Genomic DNA, 9,073 nt, shown 5'->3' on the forward strand with positions numbered 1-9,073 from the left:
AAGAAAAGAGAGCCTTGAATTTTCTAACTTTCTAATTTTTTCTAACTTTGTAAAAATGAAAAAATAAAGACTTCCACTTATTCATTTCAGCCAACATATACCTTAATAAACCACATAATTCCACCATTTAAAATCCACTAAAAGACAAACTAACAATGGGGCAAAATGACCAATTTGCCCTTCCATGCTAAAATAACATAAATAACACTAAAGGGGTATTTTGGAAATTTCTAAATTCCCGGCCATTCCCGACATTCCCAAAGTCTAATAAACCGTCCCACAATACTAACATACTAAGTTGTGATTTTACCGAGCCAAACACCGAGTTTCATGTTACTGGGCACCGGAAATGTAAAATTATGAAAACTACTAAATGGCATAAAATGCATTTCAGAATTCAAATAATAACAGTATAAATAATTATTTAAATAGCTATAAATAATTCTCATAATTAAACATGATTAACTACTAATTTCCAAATTAAACTAAGCGGTCTTTACACTATATATATAGCAGCCCTTGTTCTCTTCTCTTGCATGTCTTTGTATGCTTCATAGCTCACGAAATTAAGAGAGAAAAGAGAGAGAAAATTTCGAAATCCGTGTGAGATGAGTAGTGCCCACACACATCAAGTGGTACCTCAATCATGGTATGTAAGACTATGGAAAATCTGCATCAAAGAAGGAGAAAAGAAGATCCAGGTTCAGATCTTGGTGATGCTCTGCTACAGAAAGGAATCAAGGGCTAGAGATCTGAACGGAAGGAGTCATATTATTCCGCTGCACCCACTGTAAGGTTTTCTAACTTTATATGTGTTTATTTTCATTGTTTTAGAATTCATATTAGGTTGTTAATCCAACATACATGATAGTAAATAGATCCTAGTAAAATAATTTCCAACACGTATCACCCTGACCCAAAAGTAGGCTTAACTAACAAATCAAAGAACACGAATAGCCTCTTGAGATTGAGCCTAATCATAACAGGATTAAGATCATTTGATCTAGGATCAACTAGGCGATATTGACTTGAATAGATATTACGGTAAGTTTAATAAATCTAAGTCAAAGTTCAATATCGGTCCCTTCCGATGCATACTCCATGCACCCAACCTGAGCTTTACTTTAACCAATGCTCTGGAAAGAACATAGCATTTCTCCAAATGCAAGTAAACTCTGTTGTAGATTATCATATCAGTAAAACCCTATGTCTGATAAATCTAGGAATCTTTATTCACATAGTCATGTTTACTTTCCAATGTGTTGACAACACAATAAACAAGATCAAGTATGTGAAAAGGGTTTCAGATGAATTTATACATTATGTACATATAAATCATGAAATAAATCATGTGAACTATGCAACATTAAATGTTATTTCTGATCTATATTAATAAGTAAATCTGATTATATTGAAATGAGTTTTATTTAGGGCATAAAACCCAACAAACTCCCACTTGGACTAATATAAAACAAAAAGTGCATTTCAAATAATCTCAACACCTTGATATACAAATCAAGTGTAGTAGTAGTAAACTCCTCGTATTAGGATCTGAAAGAGTTGAATTAAACACAACCTTTTCTCCACCATTACTCTTCCTTAATCACAAAATCATTGATAATGTGAAATTCCTCTCTATATGTCTACTCTTTTTGGGATACTGGATTCTATACCTTTGGCAACTACCTTTGGTTAATCAGGAAATAACACTAGTAGTTTAGGCAATTTGGAATGGTGCCAAAGATGTATAGAACTTTCCTTAGACTGAATAAGTACCTTTCCTGCAACTTTAACATTCAGTCCCTTTCTGGTAGACCTAGAGACTTCAGATAGATTTTTACACTTCTCCAAAATCACTATTCCACCCCCAGAGTAATCACCATCTTATCAGAAATATTTTCTAGCACAAAGGCAAATCTCGAAATCTGATGTGGTGTAGTCTAAGAGTTTTAAATACACCCTTATTGACTAACATATAGTTCCTCTTCTTAATCTTAAGATTTACTTGATTGTCTTCCAATGTTCTTCTCCTGGATAAATCTGATACCTACTCATTACTCCCACTCAACAGCAGGTGTCTGGTCTAAGGCATACTAAAGCATATCTGAGACCTCTCACTGTTGATATAAGAAATTCTTTCATGGCTTTATCTTTTCTGGAATAGTTGAGACTTTTACTTAGATAAATAAAATCTATGCCTAGAAGTCGAGAAGCTTCTATAGATTGCCATTAGAAAGAAAATGCTTCAGCATCTTACTAAAGTAAGTTGCTTGCATTAGAGTAAGTAATTACTAGGTATACCACAAGCCATAGGTTTAGATAAACTCAAACCTATAATACTAGGAACAGGAAGTTTTGTTAAGTCCATTGAATAGACTTATTAACGAAACTTCCTTTTATGTCCTTGTAATAGAAAACTTTAGGTTACTCCATGTGAATGGATCAAACTATAGTTCTCTTGGCTTTCTTCTTAGTTTCTTATCTTGACAATCCATTACTTGTTTAAACTCACAATGGATTTTAATCACTAGTGTCTTCCAAGTCATAAGAAGGTGAGTTCCTAGAAACTCTCCCACTACGACAAGGTACCGTGAATTATGTCTAAGAAAACTAAATGGTATTGATCTCTTCGGTTGTGACAAGACAACAGAGGCAGTGGGATCATCATATGTCAAATAAGATGATAGAACACTTTTGGAATCAAGAAAAAAATATCTCCTTTATTTTCTACTTTATTTTCAGACTTAGTCATTTTCTTATAAAAGTAGTATTTGTTTAAACAAACACTTTCTTATCTATTGACTATGGGATGGTCCACCCCTGATCACTTAGAATAGCTAACAAACCATGGTTAACAGTTCTAGCTTTTCTTAAGATTTTGATTAGGTCATCCATGAATCTAGTAATGATTTACATTAAGTATACAACCATTACATCATTCTGAAATTGTATTACCATAGAAAGACTTAGGCAACGACTAGTAACTAATCATCAATATGCAAATTGAAATTTCTGGGGAGGTAAGTTTGGATATAATTCAAAAATCAATTTAATGATCTTTGAACTGCATATCTACTAACTAATTCTCCACCCCTATCAGTTCGCAAGATTTTTAACCACTTACCTTAATGGTGTTTCACCATTGCTAGAAATTAATGAAATTTTTTAAACATTTCAAATTTCTTTGCATAAGGTATAATCTAGAGTGATCGTTTTAAGAATACAACGAAAAACTCATATCCACCCCTGAATGTACATCCATCTGCGAATGAGATGAACTTACTTTCAGTGGATATAGGCATATTTACTCTTTGCAGAGATTGATCTTTTCAAAACCACTATGAACAAGATACTAATGCCATAGATTAAAAAAATGTGGTTGTGTCTTTTGATGACTTAGGTTTAGTTACATCAAAGAGTTCTTAGAATATTCCAAGTGGATCCTGGTCACAGAATACTAAACTCATATTCCATACAGTATGAATCCATTGATAGAGGATGGATATTAAACACTTGTGAAAGTGTAACTGTATTGTATCCTGGAATTAGAAATATAAGAAAATTTCTGTTTGGAATCTAAAATTAAAGTCAAAGACTTAAATTTATACCAAATATAATGAGTAATTCTTTCTTGGACCACCACTACTAATTTAACTCTAAGTCTGATTTGCCATACAAGTAGGAGATTTCTAAGATTGAGGATTTATATCATTTTGGGATAGAATTTCGGGAATATAATCAAAAGTGTCGTTTAATTTCTTAAAAGAAAATAGAATGACATTAAATGATTTATAAACCATTCATCCAATGATATGTTATTGAGCTAATTCGCAATGAATAAGCTAAGAGGAATTAGGATAATTTCGTTTATAAATAAGAATCCAACGATGCTTCGATTAGCGAGAGTCAAAGTAATCTTATTTATACAATCTTCTTGTTTCATATTGTAAAAATACTAGTCTAAGGTGTCATCAATTGATGAACAGCTAGATGTTGCATATACAATATTTATCTTTCGAGATCTAACACTATTATGTATGTCTAATGGTGAAAATCCACTAGGGATTTATCTCATTATATAAACAAACCAAGTTAGACCAACAATGAAGATTCGAAATTAAACTACAACTTAATAACAGAAAATAACATTGTTCAATATAAATTCATACACAATTCAGAAATTATTAAACATATAGCAAGTAGGAATGACAAGTGAAAATACTAAAACATACAATCCTAAATAATTCCAAGGTTTTCAACAAACTGATATCAGTGTCCCGTTTAGGCGAGAGTCAAAGCTACCATCCATTGAATAGAGTTGTCAGCTCATCCAAAATGATAATCATTCTAGAAACCTTTTATTCGATCAAGATTGGAATTCAGCGTTCTCCCGTTTAGGCGAGAGTCAAGGCAATTCTATCTTATGAGCTTCTACCATTGTTTCATAATTTGCAATTCAAATATGGTCGCCACCATTAGGGTGATCCATACCATATAAAACACTTACAAACTACTTATCTTTCGAGATTAAACGGTGCGAAACTGCTAATGAACGTTCCTCCATTAGGGAGGATTACTCACTAAAACAAACGCGATGTAAAACCAACAATGGAGATCGAATATCTTAATAATAAAGCTCATTCTTTAAAATGTATTTTCATTATTATTTATAATAAAATATATTCATTAAATATCGAATTTAGAATTGAAATTCTAAATTAGAATTTAATTTAATATTTATAAAATTATACTTAGATGGTGATTGAAATAAATTGAATTACTTCCATCTAAGTAGTAATTTTGATATATAAATATTAAGAAAATTATTTAAGTTGTATTAATTTAAATTAATTTACAACTCAAAATAAATTTTCATGAGAATATATTTATTGTATTTTGAAAAAGAAAGTATAAAAAACTTAATATTTTCGAAATACTTAAATAATAATTACTTAGAAAAATACTTCAAGCAAAAATATCACGTATCTAGATTTTCCTTTGACTAATTAATTAAATTTCTAATAATATATTTTAACTCATTTATTTTAAATTAATCAATAAATAAAAAAATCATTGATTAAGTTGGTCCAAGAATTAATTAAAATAAATAATTAATTTACAACTTAATCTATTTTTCAAGATAAATTCAAAATCATCTTGCATTATGAAATGCAATTTCAAAAATTGATTAATAAAATAAAGAAAAAATATATTTTGAAAATTATTTAAATTTAGTTGAAAAAATAAATTTCAACTAAAAAATAATTTTCTATTTAATTAAGTATCATGAAAAAGAAATATTTAAGTATCATGATGAAAATCAACTTAGATATTTAATTTTCAATTTAATTAAATGTATTAAATTCAAGAAATAAATAATTAAGTGTAGAGAAGGCTTAATTATTAATCTCTAGTTTAATACTAGGAAAAAATATACTTAAAATAAATTGTACCAAAATTAATTATTTAAATAATTAATTTCACAATGTATAATATTTTCCTATTTTAATATTAGAAATCATAAGTAGTCTAGAAATAACTATCTAGAAAATATCTTATTTGACAAAGTATCTTTTCCACAAAATTTGAAAAAAATATCTAATTTAAGTTGTATTAGAAATATTTTCAAATTTAAATTTAACTAAATATCAAAAATTAAGTTGTAACCACTTAATTTAAAAATATTCCATTTTAAGTTAATATTTGAAAAAATATCAACTTAAAAAAAAATATCTAAAGAATCTTAATAACCAATTCCTAAAATTCCTCAACTTAATTTTGAAATTTTAAATCCAAAAGATATTCAGATTTAAGCTGATTAGTTATAGATAACTAAATATCAACTGAAATAGGAATATTTAATGAAAAATTTAAATTAAGCTTCAGAAAGAATCTAGATGGTTATAATTCTATATTTAATTAAATACAAGAAAATACATATAGTTTAGCTTAGAATAAAAATTCTTTAAACTATGGTTTTCTTAAATTAATTTCAAAATAAATAAAATTAATTATGTTGCTAATCAATTTTATTAGGTTAAACTAATTTAATTAACCTAGTACAGTTATTCAAATCAGGCAAATGGGCATTCACAATTGGGGTGGTTCATGTGAGGGAGTGCTGGGTTCAGTATGTCATACCCACTTCTATGGCTCCCAACACTCACACAAGGCCCAAAAGAGAGGAATTTAACCTTAAAATGAACAACTGTTATTAATTAAATAGGCCCAAAAACTAAATGGGCCTAAATAAAATCTATCAAAAACTATGATATTTTATTTAGCAAGAACAACCTATATGCATCTATAACAAAATTAAACATATAAGCTCACACAGGTACACAATTTTGATGGATCCTATCATGTTGCTAGGTCATACACAGATGAAAGAAGAATGTAAAATTTACCTGTTACAAATTATTTACTTGACCAATGGAGCCATGAGTTAAAATCAGATCATTGGATCTGTCAACAAGTTAACCATGGCTATTTGCAATCAAGCAATAATAGGTTTTGAAAACTTACAAGCAAGCTAAAACACATACTTCTGGAACAAGGTTAGCTGGATAGTTGGATGTAGGATTTATTTAATTTTAAATAATTAAATTTCGAAAAATAATTAAATAAAAAAATATTTATTTTCGAAAAAATAATAATAAAATAAAATATATATTTTCGAAATTTATAAAATAATATTTAAAATTAAACCTACAATTTTGAAAAATTAGGTTTCAACTAACTTAAATATCATTTCAAAATTTGCTAACTACTTTTAAAAATTTAATGTTATTTTATAAATTAAATATTCAATAAAAATAAATAAAAAAAAAAGATAAATAAATATCTTTTTCAGATTTTATGATTTAATTTAAATAAATAAAATAACAAAATTTAAAAATTAGCAAAATATCTTACTTCTATTTAAAATTACATGATTATAGTTATCTTATTTTAAATTTAAATAAGGTCAAATTATTTAAAAAAAAATTAATTTAAAATTTAAAATCTGACCTTAAATTTAAAAATAAGATAGATAATTAAGCAAAAAGATAGATATTTACTATTTTCAAATTCAAATTATACTAATATCATGAATTAAATTAAAAAAAAATATTAATTAATTTAATTATGACATTTAGAATTGAAATATGAATAGTAAATGTCTAAATACAAAACTACACAAAAAATCGAAACTTAAATCCATGAAATAGCATGAAAAATCGAAGAAAAATGAAAAAAATGCGAGCTGTACGGACAGCACGCTATAGGGTGGCATGGGCGAGGAAACACGGCGCAGGGGGCGGCAGCATAATTCAAATTAAATCGAAATTGAGTTCTGTAAAAAGTAAATTGCTTAATTTTTTCCATACTATCCAATAAAAATAATTCCAGAAACATATATTCAATTATATTTCACGAAAATTCACAAACATCAATCAATCATCATATAACACTCAATACAACATGATACCATCCAAAACATCAAACAATCGTTTTAAGTCCAAATTTCTTGCAAGCAAATCAATTACCATGGCTCTGAGGCCAGTTGTTGGAAATTATTTTACCAGGATCTTAGATCTACTCACAAGTATGTTGATTAACACCCTAAATATGAACTTTCTAAAACGATGAAATAAACACATATAAAGTTTAGTAAACCTTACATTGGGTGCAGCGAAATAATATGACCCCTTCCGTTTAGATCTCTAACCCTTGTATCCTTTCTGTCGCAGAGTATTATCAAGATCTGAACCTGGATCTCTTTGTCTCCTTTAGTGCTAAAACTCCTTCTTGCTGAAAGTCTTTCTTCACGATCTTCCTCACTATGACTGAGGTATCACTTGCTGTGTGTGGGCACTACTCTAATCACTAAGTATTTCGAAATCTTAAGGAAGAAGAGAGAGAGAGAGTGGGCGGCCAGGTATAGAGAGAGAAGGCTCAGGTTTTTCTGAATGAAAAGTATAATTTTCCTGAAGCCTTCAATATCTATTTATAGCATTCCACTATGGTTAGGTTTGAATTATTTGGCATTAAAATAATAAAAATATCAGATGTAAAACCCTACAAAAGTGGCAAGCCCTATACAGTATGGATTTGGGCCTCACTTTTTGCAATTTTACAGTTTTATCTTTTCTGCATCTGATTTTCTCAAAAATGCCAATTTTCAAATTCAACCATTTAAATGCCAATTCTAATTATTTAATAACTATAAATAATTATTAAATAATATTGTCATTTATCATATTTATTAATTGAACCATACAAAGTATCATAATTAACAAATATGCCCCTAAAACTCTTTCTTTACAATTTCGCCCTTACTTAGTGAAAAATTCACAAATAGACATAGTCTAAATTGAGAATTATAATTGATTAATCAAAACCAATTATATGAGTCTTACAAGCAATATTATCTCAACTAGTGGGGGGACCATGGGTCTATATAACCGAGCTTCCAATAAGCAGATCAAGAATTTATAACCTAAATTCACTGACTTATTCATTCTTCGTTGAATCCACGCATAGAACTTAGAATTGCACTCTCAGTATATAGAATTCTCTATATGTTCCACCATATAGACACATCATTAGTTATCTATGGTTATAATCCTAATTTGATCAATGATCCTCTATATGAATGATCTACACTGTAAAGGGATTAGATTACCGTTACACCCTACAATATATTTTATCCTAAAAACACTTAACCCCGTATAAATGATATTTCAGCTTATGTGAAATGAGTACTCCACCATTTATTTTCGTTTGGTCAAGCTCCACTCAATTGAATTAGGAATAGTAATAGTATAAATACAGAACTACACAAAAAATCGGAAGTTAATTCCATGAAAAAGCATGAAAAAATGAAAAAATTGCGAGCTGTACGGACAGTACAGTATGCCAAGCATACTGTCCATGGGCGCGCATGGGCTGGCTTGGGCGTGAAACCTAGGCGAATAGTAAGCAAAGGATGATCTCATTCGAGCTTGACCAAACGAACATAAATGGTGGAGTACTCATTTCACATAAGCTGAAATATCATTTATACGAGGTTAAGTGTTTTAAGGAATAA

This window comes from Cannabis sativa, chromosome X (assembly GCF_029168945.1).
Source record: "Cannabis sativa cultivar Pink pepper isolate KNU-18-1 chromosome X, ASM2916894v1, whole genome shotgun sequence".
NCBI lineage: Eukaryota > Viridiplantae > Streptophyta > Magnoliopsida > Rosales > Cannabaceae > Cannabis > Cannabis sativa.